At 45.0% G+C, this 14,338-nt stretch overlaps 2 long non-coding RNA genes across 2 annotated transcripts; both read left to right on the top strand.

Annotated features, from left to right (window-relative positions):
- Window positions 1-5,003: 5,003 nt before the first annotated feature.
- On the top strand, window positions 5,004-8,944 carry LOC144326979 (uncharacterized). The gene is made up of 2 exons (XR_013391932.1): window positions 5,004-5,406; window positions 7,287-8,944. It is a non-coding gene; the product is annotated as an uncharacterized LOC144326979 (long non-coding RNA).
- A 1,351-nt stretch (window positions 8,945-10,295) lies between these two features.
- On the top strand, window positions 10,296-14,214 carry LOC144326978 (uncharacterized). The gene is made up of 2 exons (XR_013391931.1): window positions 10,296-10,862; window positions 13,265-14,214. It is a non-coding gene; the product is annotated as an uncharacterized LOC144326978 (long non-coding RNA).
- Window positions 14,215-14,338: the final 124 nt, after the last annotated feature.

The following is a 14,338-nucleotide window of genomic DNA, read 5'->3' as shown; positions in this document are numbered from 1 at the left end:
AATGCGGTTTACACAGGAGACGCCGCCTGTGTAGGGTTTCAGTTCTGGTTAATGACACTGTAAATCAAGCCTGTCATCTTTTCAAATGATTTTTCTTTCAGCGTAGGCTTAAGAAAACAACCACCATCACCTTCCCAACATGAGATTCCACAGGAACCAAACTTCTTCCCCACCTCTCAGCTCTTTTCAATATAAGGAGAAAGACATTGTGACTGGGCTCGAACCATTAGGAACAGGCCAGGTTTTACCATTTTCATTACATGATTTTAACAGCTGGAAATAATAATAATAATAATAATAATAATAATAATAATAATAAAAACTGCAGTACAAATACCACTTCTCAACTGTGCATGAAGTCAGTGGAAGACAAGATGGGCTTCTGCCAATGACTTCTCTTCAGAATTGTTCCTGAATTGAGAGAAGCAATCCCTAGCAATTTATATTTCAGCCACGATTTTCCATGCAGGATTAATGGGTAGTTCCACATGGCAGTTTACGGTGAACTATGCTGATCGTTTGTATAGTACCCATATAATGTCATGTTCATCCAAACACCATCCCATGTTATTTTCCTATTTAATCCAAATTTACTGTTTCTGCAGAAAATGCAACATAAACTATACATTCAGATTAAATGGTGGTGGTAGTGATATGGGATGGCATTTTGATTAGAACACGTTGATGCTGCAAAAAAACTTACACGCCCAGGGAGCACAGAGTCTGCAAAAGATTGCCACATGGAAGCACCCAGTGAATCAGTGTGCACATTCTAAGCAATCCTTATTTCACAGGAATGTACGTTTTTTCAGACCAAATGCTTATTTCCAAGCTCAGCTGGTAGAGCATGAGACTCTTAATCTCACAGTCGTGGGTTTCAGCCCCAAGTTGGGTAAAAGATTCCTGCATTGTAGGGGGACTACATGACTCTCATGTCCCCTTCCAACTCTACAACTCTATGCTTCTGTGATTTAGGTAGTTCCATTAAAGACCACTACCCATCCTTTCATAGCATGTTATTTTAAAATGTTGATCTGTCACCCTAAATTATTATACTTTCCCCATTTCCTGGGGAAACCATTTCCTGACTGCCTGTTCCTCTCCACTTGCAAAAACTGGATTGAATCTTGCATTTGATGAAGAGCTCATATGAATCAGTGGTCATTAAACTTTCTGGGTCTGGGACGCACCTTTAACTCGAGTCTTAACAATGGACCCACTTTTATTTTAATTTTAAAAAAACAATTCTGTTTCTTGCCTCACAACAGCCAGGGTTTCATGAGCAAACAACTAGTGGTACCAATTTTAGATTTTCATCTTTCCACTTCCTCAAACTCACTATGCATAGATTTCTTTTCTTTTCTTATTTCCACATTTACTTTTTTCTTGCAATCAGTAGCAAAGTGCGGGGGGGGGGGGGGAGGAGAGGTTTGTGATGAATGATTCAGATGATATACAGTGGTACCTTGGTTTGCATACGTCTTGGTTTGCATACGTTTTGGATTACAAACACGTCAAACCCAGAAGTGCGTGTCCCGGTTTGCAACCTTTTTTTTGGATTACAACCCATTTTTGGGGGGATTACAAACACATTTTTTTTGGAGGCCCCATTGGCGAAAGTGCGCCTTGGGTTACAACCTGTTTTGGTTTACAAACAGACCTCCGGAACGGATTATGGTTGTAAACCAAGGTACCACTGTACTTGATATGTGCTACTGCTCAGTGTAATCCAGGCAGTTAAATGCAAACATCTAACAACAGACAGTACAAAATGGTTGTATGTTAATTGGCTTTAAGTACTAAAACCCATACATACATAGCCTTCTCAGTGGTGGTTTCTCAGAAATGCTCTCCTTAAAGATGCTCACTTGATGCCCATGATAGGAGTGGGTTATTTTTTTATGCCTCATGAAGACCTTTCTCACCTCTTATGCTTTTAAAAGTTCATGGGTGCTAGTCAATTCAGTTTTACTCAGAGCAGACCTATTAAAATTAATGCACCGAACATAAGCTGCAATCCTAACCAGGTCTACTCAGAAGCACTGCACTCTTCAGCATTGGCTGGGTGGCTAGGAACACTTCTGTTCAGGCAAGCCTATTCAGACATGAAGACACCACTGTTTGTTATAATCTTTTTAAAAGCTTTTTATACATTCTTTGCATTTTTTAAAAAAATGTTTTAAACTCTGTCTTAAAGTTAATTTTATTTTTTTGTAAACTGCTTAAGAGATTTTATTTACAATCAAGTGGTATATTAAATCTGGTTAAAATAAAAATAACCCTGAAATGAAAGCAGGACCACATGGGAAATAGGGAAAAGATTCGCCTCCCTCCCTTCAGTTGTGTGAAGTCCTCCTGCCACAGCCAGAGGTCGGCAGGGCTAAGCTATGGTCAGGACCCTGAACTGTTAAGGGACCTTGCCAACAAGAGTCAATACCATGAAAGTAGCCCCTCCTCATGGCATCCAGCGAAACTGGAGTCCACTCACATTATCTCTGACCTGGCCAGTGCCAAACTAGACCTGGTGTTAATTGCATTAAAACAATTTACATACATATATACATATGTACATATATACATCTGGACATCCCTAATCAGTGGAATTCAATTCTTTCTCCCCCAGGCACAATCCAGACATCCCCACCCCAGGAAAAAAAACCTCTCTGGAGCTGTTACGTACGTCTCAAGGGAAACTCCCAGTGGTGAGAACAGGGTCCAGGAGTCTCTTGTAAAAGTGAAGGGGTCTCTGAGCTCTGATCTTCATTCTAGCCATGGAGAGGTGATGTTTTGTCCCCAACCATGCTAAGCCTTGTGTGAAATATGAGAGTGCCTGTGGTGGTGCTCTGTGCTCTGGTGCATTGGTTAGTTTGCACACCTCTCATCAACCAGATCTTTGTCCTCCATCTCATGACTGCTACGGAGCCCTACTAGATTAAAACTCCTGAAGGCCATCAAAAGTGGAGCTGCGTCTGCCTTCTCCGTTTAAAACTCTGAGCTGTCCGCCCACTAACATATATTCTATTTTCTTTTCAGGGGGCAGGGGGAAGGAACACCCTCGCTTTTTATATTTAATCAAGATGACCTTATTGGCTTTTCTTTTACCAAAGCAACTAGGTTTGGGACACTTGTGCTGCTAGAGTTTGACAGACAAAAAGAAACAGGGGAGAGTGACAGATAACAGTGTCGTGTTAGCTGCCTTATTGTGATGTCTATTTGTACTGTACTGTCATGACTGTAATGTGTTTCAGATCATGTTTTTCAGAGACACATTCCAGACTAATGTCCAAGATGCTGGATTCGTAGTGGTAACTGGCAAAGGCAAACTTTATTTCTGAGTGACTGGATGAACTCCTTCAGACCACCAGCCATTCTCGATGCATATCTTTTTAATTTCACTTTAAAACAAATGTAGGGGGGTGGGGAACCAGAGGTAGTGTTACAGGAGACTCTTCAAGCTAGGAACTTATCAGGCTTTTAAGAAACCACACAGGTACTCCTACTATTATGCCACTATTGAAATATGACTGTCCACTCTGATTCAGCTCTCACTTTGTGTGCATTTGTGTGTGTGTTTGTGTGTACATATGCAAGTGTATTCTACACAAACACACACATAGTCATGCACTAACATACACACCAGGGTTCTTCAGCTGGAATGGCTTTTGAACAGAAACCTTTTATGCCAATCCAAGATCCAGACAGATCCAGCAGCAGAAGAGCCAACTCTGGATCTTCCCACTTGATCGTCCTGTAACGAAATCCACACATCCTCAGCCCCACCTTGTCTCTTTCAAAGCCGTCAAAACAGAACAGGATGCGGTTTATTCACCTACCTCTAAGTTAACCAAAGTTGCTCTTATTTCCTTGCACAAATAGCAGTTTGGCATTCAAGCAGTGAGGCCATCTAGGGGGGTGGGGAGCAGACACTCTCCATAGCCCATTTCAGGCCACAAATTACAGTACTAAAAGGCACCTATACCAGTTCTAGAGTCTAGCACCTGAGTGACTTTTATAAAAGCATTTCATTGGGATTGCAGGGTTGAGCTCCATAAGTAACTTCAGAAGCTGGAACTTCCAAGAGCCTTGGCATCCTACCAACCATGCCTGAAACCCTATAGGTTGAGGATGCCCATGGCTAGCATTGTACTCAGAGGGTAGAGCATGAGACGCTTAACCTCGTGGTCGAGGGTTCGAATCCCACACTGGACAAAAAGATCCTTGCATTGCAAGGGGTTGGACTGGATGCCCTTCGTGGCCCCCTTTCCTGCTCTACGGTTCTATGACCATGTGTCTTTTCATGCGAAGCGCTAGGTGCAATCTTCCCGTAAGTCAGGGCCTCCTCTTCCCCGAGCTCGCAGCATAATGGAAACCAATTTGACATTATTTATGCCTCCAAAAATATGTCAGACCTTTAAGCCATTCCTCACGCTGAAGGCCCGTGATTTACGGGATGTTGCAGTGAGACGCTAATACAAAAGACAGGGGGAATAGTTTACGGGGCTGCAATGTAAACATCGCCGCCGCAGAGCCCGCTTTTTTTTACGGAGCCCCTGCAATGGCGCGCGATCAGACAAGTGCCTGATTTACGGCCCTATTTAGATAACGGTGTCCGGAGAAGGGATTGGCGGTGGCGTCAAGGTCGCAGGGCGTGCCAGGGCGGACGTTCCGCCGGACAGCAGCAGCTACGGAGACGCCGTAAACGCCGCCCAAGAATGCCGCCTCCGGCGCAAAAGCACCAACCAGCCCTTCATTCGGGACACTCCGCTTACGGCTCTCGGCAGAGGCAGCCAACATTGTCCCACAGCTACCGGCCACGAGAGGCGCTGCTGAGAAGGAAAAGGAGAGGGCGAGGAAGGGAGGGGAAAGCCCGATCTCGGCGCTGGAGCCGGCGATTGGTCAAGGCGGGAATGGAGTTTCTCCCCCAAGGCCAATCAAAAGCGACCTCGACAAGGTTCGAGGATGTCTATGGGCTCCTGCGCTTTTTCCTCGCTTTGGGCGGTCGGTTGCGCAATCTGCCCAGGGGCTCTTCGAGTTTTCCTGTTGGGCGTGAGATTTAGGTCTTGCTTCACCCAGAACCAAACTCTCTAGCCGCTTAAGGGTCACCCCTGGCTCTGCATTCCTTTGTGTGACGGAGTGGCTCTCTTTTGAATATGAATGGGAAATGAAGAGACAGAAATGGGATATGGGTCGGGGTGTTGGAGCAAAAAAATATTTATTTTTTTAGTGTCTGCCTGAGGGTCTTGAACAAAAGTGAAGGCTTCTACTAGGTGTACTGCCCCTAGGAGTTGACTACTACTATGCCTGGTAATGGCATGGGCACATTGCTTCCTTGCTTTAAGCTTCCTACAGCTCTCCAGATATGGATTGTATTCTGTGTTGTGGTTTTCCTAGGAATCAAGGAATCAGGTAGGCTAAAGTATGAAACTGTCATCTGCAGGTGAACTCTATACATGGGAGTATAATTACTGTACAAAAAGCCTCATATAAAGCAGACTCTGTGTAAATTAATGCTGCTGGTCTATTCCACAAGGATCAAGTGGTAATGTGCAGGTACAAATGAGCCAGCGCAATTCTGTGTCACAGAAAGAATTTGGATATTCGCTGCATAACACTGAAATGCCATGTTTACAGTGGAGGCAGTGCACAAAGTCAGCTCCCAGTCACCATGTGTACAGTCCTCAAGTGCAAAGAAATCAAATGATGTCTATGCATGATTGACCCAGGCCAATGCTGTACTGAGAAGACACATGAAACTCTCCTTAGAAGGATTTGGACAGAAAGCAGGTGTCTGAAGAGAGAGCCCTCCTAAGAGTTCTCTACCCCATAAATTTGCAAGGATAGACTTTTCCAAAGGAGCTTGAAAGGTGCTAAGAAAAGCAAGCCTGCTGGCTGAATTTAGAAGGTGTTGAACCAAAAAAAAAAGTCTGTCTTTGTTGCTAAGTGAAAGTTGGGAAACATGGCTTTCCCTCTGTATTTATTCAGGTGATAGCCTCCAAGGTCACCGAATGGGGCCATGGTTAAGTCATAACAGCTTGGAATTCTCTTGCTGGCTGAGACCATAAGATATAAAGATATATGCAATTTTATAAATTAGTAAAATGAATGAGGACTTTTATTAGTAGCAATGGCAATATAAGAATGTGGGTATCCCCACCTATTGCCAGTGTGTTCAACTAAAGAACGGAAGAAGAGCCTTTGATGGATCAGACCAAAAGCCTAACTAATCTAGCCTCCTGTGAGCAACCAAATGCCTTTGGGAAGCCGACGAAAAGGACATCAGCACAATGGCCTTCCTCTGCTGTTGCTTCCCAGCAATTAGTCTTTGGTGACATGTTGCCTTTGATCCTAGGAAGCAGCATAGAGCCTTGTCTCTGGTAGCCAACATGGCTCTGCTGTGGTAGGAGTAGGAGATTCACTTCTCTGATCAGTGGAGGCTGATCCATTAGAATGAATGGGGCACAGTTTCCTCTTGGCCGGCCCCCTACTTGCTTCTTACTTACAACCAGTCCAGAGGATAGTACTACTTGTCCTCCTCCTCCTCAGCCTGTGCTGTGATGGGGACCAAACCAGAATTAGTTGCCTCTGCCTGTCATTGCCTGTGGCTCCACCAGCCATTGACTCTGACTCTACCTCCTATTGGTCTCCCTACCTTCCACCCCACCAATCCCCATAGGGACCAGTCTCCACTGCCTCTGAGTGCTCTCAATACCAGATGTCACAGAATCAAGTCCTTCCACCACCTCTCACCTTTCTAAAGAGGCAGATTTGCATGTCTACTTTATTCCTTACCCAATGAGTGTGTTACAGTTGCTGGGAACTGTACAGTGTCACCTCTATCTGCATGCTTCTGAACACTCTCAAAGAAGTCTGAGAGATTGTTGAGGCAGGACTTACCTTTGGAGAAGCCATGCTGATTCCTCTTTAGCAAGACTTGTTTTTCTCTGATATACCATCAGTGTTAATATAGATTATTTGAATTTAGAATATATGTTAATTTTATCTTTAATAAAGTTTTCCATCAGCTGTCCCAGAACAGAAGTTAAACCAAGCTAACCTAAGAATGAATCTTCTACGACTGATTCATGCACAAAACAACACTTTGACAAAATGTTTGCAGTGGTGATGCTTGAGCTGATGATGTTCCTTTTATCTACATGATATAGAAAAAGTAAATAAAACATATACAGATTAACATTTCCAGATATGTGCATTTGTATATTATATATTTTGAATATGAGTGTGCAGTTTGTGCAGATGATCCCAGTGTTAGTCTTTATCTGTTGCAGGCATGTGGATAATTGCACTTCCTCCTACGTGCTAAGTTTGGAAATAGACTCCAGAGAACTCCATGGCATCAAATTTCTGCACACGTACAAAGTAGCAAGCAACAATGAACTCCGTGAGACTCATTCCAAGTACAGAGGGTTATGCAGCACTCTTCAGAAGTCTCTTCTCAGCTTGTATTCAGTGTAGAGCTCACTGCTGCCTGGAACATGGCAAGTAATACAAAGAAGGTGTTTCTGACCATGTGCAGAGCAGCTTTCGTGCACCACCAAGCAGAGGCGTACCTAGGGATTGGTGAAACTGGCCCCCACCAAGGGTGAAAGCCCAGGGAGAAGGTGCAAAAGTCACCTATCAAACCGTGGAGTGTGTGACGCATTTGTGTGTGACAATGCGATGCCACCAGCACAGCAAGACTGAATGCAGGAGAAGCTTGTCGTCTTTCTCACACCACATGATTTTTTTTGCCCTTCCTCCTTGACTCGTCCTCACTCTGGACAGCACTTTGAGTACTTGGGTCCCTAGTAATTTCTAATGTGGCTATTGTGGTAAAGTGATTTTGGGGAGGGGGCTCCTTGCCAAGGGCACAAGGGATCCTAGGTATGCCTCTGTATGTGGGATTAAGCTTTCACATTAGACATTGTGACTGACAGACAGGTTTGATGTTGAGCAACTCTTAGAAAATAAGCACCAGAATTTGCACTGTGAGCCCCTAAATCTCCGCCCAGTGACAGACATCTACATAAGATCCCAGGTTCTAGCCATGGCTTCTGCAGGGAAGACTTCTGTCTTAAATTCTGGAGAGTCACTGCCCGTCTGTGTAGACAATACTGAGCTTGATGGAACAAAGGTCTGGCTCAGAATAAGGCAGTTTCCTGTCTTGCTACAGCCCTTTCCACCTCTCCTTTATTATGGCATTTTAAGCCCTATTATAACTTTATTACTTTGTTTAATCAATTTATGTACTTTATATCTCACTTATATTTGATGGCTTTATGTCTTCTTTTGTACATAAATCATCATAATACTATTTTTTTCTTGTAAGGCACCCAGAAAACTTTAGGCGAGGGGAGTAACATATAAATGTTGTTAAATAAACAAATGAATGCTGCTGTTCAATTAAAAAAAAAAGCTGCTTCATTGGAGGGAACAAGAGCTGGGCATCCATTGGTCAGGGATGCTGTAGTTGCATCCTTCACTGAGCATGGTATATAAATGCATAGATGTATGCAAGAACACTAATAGCCAAAGGTTGGAAGGGAGAGAATATACCAACGAAAATGGAATGGCAGGCGAAATTATTGGATTATGTAGAACTGGCAAAAATGACAGGGAGAATAAGGAATCAATCTGATCAGAGGTTCAACAGAGGATGGGATAAATACTGATTATATTTAAAAGAACATTGTAATCATATGAAATCTTTGGCATGCTTTGAATGACTCCTGCAAAGTTATATAAATTATAGATATTTCAGATAAACTTAAGTTAGATAATAAATAATATGCAGTTGATAAAGAAAACTTGGAACCCATGATGGGGAGATTGGAAGTCATAATAGGTGGAAGGAATTTCTTATGTATAGAAATGTTTTCTTTTATGTATGTTATCTGTTTTGTTATACTGTTGACTGGTGATATTAAAATCAATAAAAAATTAATTTTTATTTTTTTAAAAGCACCGTATAATTGACCTCTAAGGTGCATTCCAAATCTATGAGAAATATATTTAGGACAATCAGAACATTTAAAAAAACAAAAACAAGAATACTGTACAACATCAGTAAAGCAGCACTGGAAAGCAGCAGGAAAAGTTAACAGCAATCATCCTCATAAGTTAAACGGTAAGAGTAACTGTTTTGAGGGGGGGGATATGAACCACCTGGAAAGAAATGTGGGACACCCCAGACCCTTTGAAGAGTATCTTCTCTCTGACTCAAGAGCTGCGGTGGCTCAGTTTGGAGATTAAAGCGATGACGTATTATATAACCTTCCCCCAGCTCAAAAAATGCCCCCCCCCCCCCGCGCGCATCGGGCCTCCCGCTTCCCGGCAACACGCTGTGGTTTCCTTATCAATGAGATTCCTTAGGCTCAGACTCACTGTAGCTTTCTTGGTCTGGGGCCAACGATTACGATTAGATAACTGGACCTGATTCGTTCGCTCCAGAGCCAGCGGCTGACCATTTGGGGGGAAACAAACGGAGCGATGCGGGGAACTCCCGGTCGGTTTGCAGGGGGTGGCACCAGGAGGGTGGCATCGCGGTGGGGGACTCGCCCCCCAAGAAGGAGAGGGAGGGGGAAAGGGGCCTTTCGTACACATGGATCCGAAAGCACGCCTCTACCGTGCAATACTAGACGCGCCTCCTCGAAAGTAACCCTACTGAGTTCGTAGGGAAAAGCGACTACAAGGGTGGGGTGCTGCAGCCTAACTTGGAAGTCCCAGAGATTTCAAAAGGGCTTTTTCTTCCCTGTTTTAAGAGGGAATGTCTGCTAGTAGGGAATGGAATCCGGATGCAGAGCGGCAAGGCGAAGCGCGTTGACTCGGAAGGAAGACCCGGGGACCTCTGCGGAACTTGCTTCCGAGTAAACACTGTGAGCCACTTTTCTCGTAGGATCGGCATCCTTTCCGGGAGGGGGGGCGGCGGCGACCAGTAACTCACTCCTGTATCCAGGCTGAAATCTTGGAGACAGTGTAGACCATCCCGAGCTATGGTCTGGTGACTCTTCCTAAAGCCACTTCCTGTGTTCCTAAACTGAATAGATTGAGAAATAATAATAATAACCATAGAATCGTAGAGCTGGAAGGGAACCCGAGGGTCATCTAGTCCAACCTCCTGCGATGCAGAACTCTCAGCTAAAGCATCCATGACAGGTGGCCATCCAACCTCTGCTTAAGAACCTCTGGGTGCAGAGATCGTGTGTGTGTGTGTGTGTGTGTGTGTGTGTGTGTGTGACCCGTGTTAACTGGCGCTCTGCAAACGCTCGATTTCGCTCCTTTCTCTGTGAATGGAAAAGGCGGTGCGGGGGGAGGGGGGGACCAGCTGCCTTTCCTCCCTACCTGACTGCCAGATGAGGAAGGAGCCCGCTTGGTGGCAGCGCGCACTGCAGAGCTTTGCCCGGGCGCTCGGCCTCTTCCCTAAGCATTATTTGATGGAAGTCCTCCTCCTCGTCTCGAGGAGGGGAGCAGCAGCCTGGCGAGGAGGAGGGAGAGCCCAGATCGCCAGACGTGGGTCTCTCTCGCTCCCCTGGGAAACTCTAATGAGAAACGTGCCTCCCCCTTGGAAAAGGAAAAGCCTCCTTCGGATGGCGGCAGGTTAACCGTGACAATCCTTAAATGCAGACCTTAATAAAGAGCATATGCCACCCTGACTAGGAAAACTTTTGGAGGACCTCTCGACATATCCAAAGCGGCGGGGCGGCGCCCAACGTCGAGAGCAGGCTAGAAATTGATCTCCCCGGTCCGCCCCGTCGGATCGATGCCCGGCGCGTCCTGGAGACCCATCAGATATTAATAATCACGCAGGACGATCATGACGCCAGGATCCAGTCAAAGGGAAGCGCGTTCACGTCCCGCTGGTTTCGGTGAGAAGAGTTAAGTCTTGGGTTCCCTTTCACCAGATGAAATCAGTGGGGCTTAAAAGTGACCGGATGATAACAGCAAATTTATTCATATTATTTAATGCAGAAGAAAGCGGAATATTCACCCTTCCTCGGTTTAATTCCTCCCCCCCCCTCCCCAGTTACCAAATGGAAATGGGCAAGTAATGAATAACAAATGTTTCCACCTCGTTGGTTTAAGGGGGTCGTAATGGGGTGCGGTGGGGTGGGGAGGGTTTAGCACGGCGAGAGAACAAAGGCAAAGGGAGTGCGCTAGAGGGGCGGGGAGGAAAGTCCTATAATACAAACCTGATTCTTGCGCCTCTTTTCTTTAGTCAAAGGCTAGGCAGGAGAGAGAGAGAGAGAGAGAGATGGCAAGCCGTAGCGTCGCACGCTGTTCTTTCCGCAGCTTAATGGCCTTTGCGACAGGGAAAATCCGATTGTTCCCGATCAGCTGTAGAGGGAGGTTTAGAGCCGAGTCTTAGTGGCTTTTAAACGCCTTTGGTAACAAATAAGGAGGCAGCTCTCCCGACCTCTAAGTGGCTACCGAATCCGCTGGAGACTTCTGGCGGAGCTGTGATTGAAATAAGTCACATAAAATTTGTCATCTCTAAAATGTAAATGGACATTAATGGACTGTTAGGTTGGATGATTAATATAAGGCGCCTGAGAAACAACCTTGAAACATTTCCACCCTAAACGGCAAGATTAAGCCTTTGAAAACGATTTAATCGTTAACATACCTCGCTGCTCCAGCGACTTAATAAGGGCGGGGTGGGTGCGTGTTGCAGGCAACCTCGCGGGGTCCCCCCTCCCCTTTGGGGGCTATTTCTGATTCAAAAGTTGAAAAGAAAGAAAGAAACTCAAAGCACTTTTCAAAAAACCAGTGTGCAACACTTTGGAGAGAGAACCGCACTTTTTGGCACGGGTCGCGTTGGTTCTGCAACGCCCACACCCTTTAGCAACCAGCACAACTCTTCTTGCCAGAAATGTAGACACGACACCCGCAGCCATTGTCTCCTGGGTTCACAATTGTCTGTCCTCCGCAATGAGTGGCGCTTCGGCCCTTTTCGGTGTAAAGGTCTCTTCAGAAATGGGACAGCTGGCATGTAATTCTACATAATAAAAACAGTCGTGAATGTTCATAAGAGCAATATATTTAATAAATGAACGTACATTTTAAAATTGACATATTAAAAATAAACCTATCTGTCTCTCCTCATACTCTCTCAATCTCTTTCTCTCTCACACACAGAGTTCTGGAAATAGATTATTCTAAAACGTCGTTTTTCCTCCGCATTCTTTGAGATTCTGATTTGTTTTAATACGAGTTTGTTTTTTAAATCCCAGCAGCTATAGGGCGGACATGCACACTAGAGCGGTGTGCAATGTTTACCCGTCATAAAAAACATATACAAAACAATACAATTTATATTGTTTTCCAGTACACCGTTCATTATTTGCAAAGTTATTTTTTAATGCAAACGCTTACGAGGAGCTAGTACCCCAGTCCTGGACATGGCAACCTGGAAGTAAGTCCCATTGCTCGGAATAGGATTTACAACCAGGCAAATTAGCCACAGTAGGCAGCTAATGCAGTGGTACAAACTACAAACGATACCGGTCAAGTTCAACCCAAGTAAGGGCTATGCACACGTCTAATTACTAAACATATACAAAGCTACATAGATACACGGAAGCAGATTCCATTCATTTTACTGACATTTATTTCAACGTAACTTATTTAGGTTGCTTTTATCAGCACGTTTAACTTGGAAATAAATTCAGCTGTGTGTCGGTGAGGTCTGTATTTCGAATCCGAGTGCTGCGATTCGATCATTTCGATTTAACTGGGCTGTGGATCGGGCTGATCGAGTTAGACATGCCTAATTTTTAAAGACACAAAAGTAGGCGGTCAGTCTGCTCGTTTATTCGATTTTACATGAAGGAAACAAATGACGGGCAATCTGCGCCTAGAGCAAACATAATTGCTATAAAATTAAACGGCACTCAACGCAGGCTGCTTTGCCTCCTGCAAATTCCACAGGAGTTTGGGGAGCCAAAGACATCCTGGCAGGAAACGAGGAATTTATTCAATATCTCTTTGCAATTCCTGCGAACCAGAATTCCCTTCTGGATACTAAACGGGAATGCCTTGCCGGTCTAAGGGAGATCTCTGTAGTCCCGGAGCGCTTCGCCGCATCTATTCCAGAAATGTCATGTACAAAGCAATCAGGTGCATTATTTTTATCATCGTCGTCGTCATTATTTTACTCAGAAGCAAGTCCCGCTGTACTCAGTGAGGTTTACTCCCGGGTAAGCGTCCTCCAGATCGCAGCCTTCGCTTGCTACCCACTTCTTCTAACGCGCCGCGTCCATTTTTGCAGAAGTCACTCTGAAGGACTGGCTGAGACCATTCGGTCTCCGTCCTCCGAAGCTCCTCGAGACAACCGGAGAGATTGAAACCACCGGCCGATTTCAGGGGGGAAGGGAGGAGGAAGGCAACCTTGGAAGGCGAGAATTCCGATCCGGATCCCATCTAAGCCAGCGTGGCCACCAAGTAGGCGCGGAAGCTCCTGGATGGAGAGGCGACGGTACTGTGCTTTTTGCGAGGTGGGAGGTAAACAGGAACACTTATTCTTTGGGTTATATATTATAATAATGCACGAGGAATGCCCGCAGTTGAAAGGTGTTTGAGAGTCCGGCTACCCCCGCCCCTGGTGGATATTATTCTAGTGGGACTAACTTCCCACCAGTCCCTAACTGTACAGGTCAATCCGACGCGCGCTCAAGTGTTAAGTCCCGCTGTGTTCAATGGAACTTACTTGGGCGCAGAGGAGTGTAACCTTAGAGCAAGACAACTTGCCAACTTCACCTGGTTCTGGATCCAGAGATTCGTTTCTGAGCCGCCTTAGAGGTAGGTCCCAGATAGTTCATCATTCAATGGAGCCATCCCGTCCTGAAAGTGAATGACTGCTGGCCACGATGGCGAGATAGTCACTCCATTCTCGGAAGCAGAACAATGCCAGTCGCTCACGGACACGCGTGGGGAGAGGATCGTTGCCACAATGCTCGGGGCTTCCCGGAGCTATCTGGTTGGCCAAATCCAGAACGGGATCAGAGGCTTAGATAGGTCTTTTGGTCTGACCCATCCCAGTACCGCTTTTCTCTGTTTCTTACGCACGTAATAATAACAACTTGTGTCTTAATTCAGGTGAAACTGGCGAGGAAAACGACAGGTGCAGTGTGTCTTTCTACATTAAAAAAATTGCTGTGTTTCTACGTTCAAAGCCTGTTCATTTTTCAGCTGAAATGGGTCAATAAAGAATGAACCCTACCCTGCTGAAGTTGAACGCGTTTAAATCTCACTAATTTAAGTGGGAGAGTTGAAACCCAAATCTTTTTTTTTTTACTGAAATCAGTCTCCTTAACTTTGGTTGGATACCGTTTAGATACATAAA

The sequence above is a fragment of the Podarcis muralis genome, chromosome 2 (genome assembly GCF_964188315.1).
Source record: "Podarcis muralis chromosome 2, rPodMur119.hap1.1, whole genome shotgun sequence".
NCBI classification, from domain to species: Eukaryota; Metazoa; Chordata; class Lepidosauria; order Squamata; family Lacertidae; genus Podarcis; species Podarcis muralis.
Note: the sequence above shows the minus strand (reverse complement) of the source record. Positions and strands in the feature narration are given on the sequence as shown.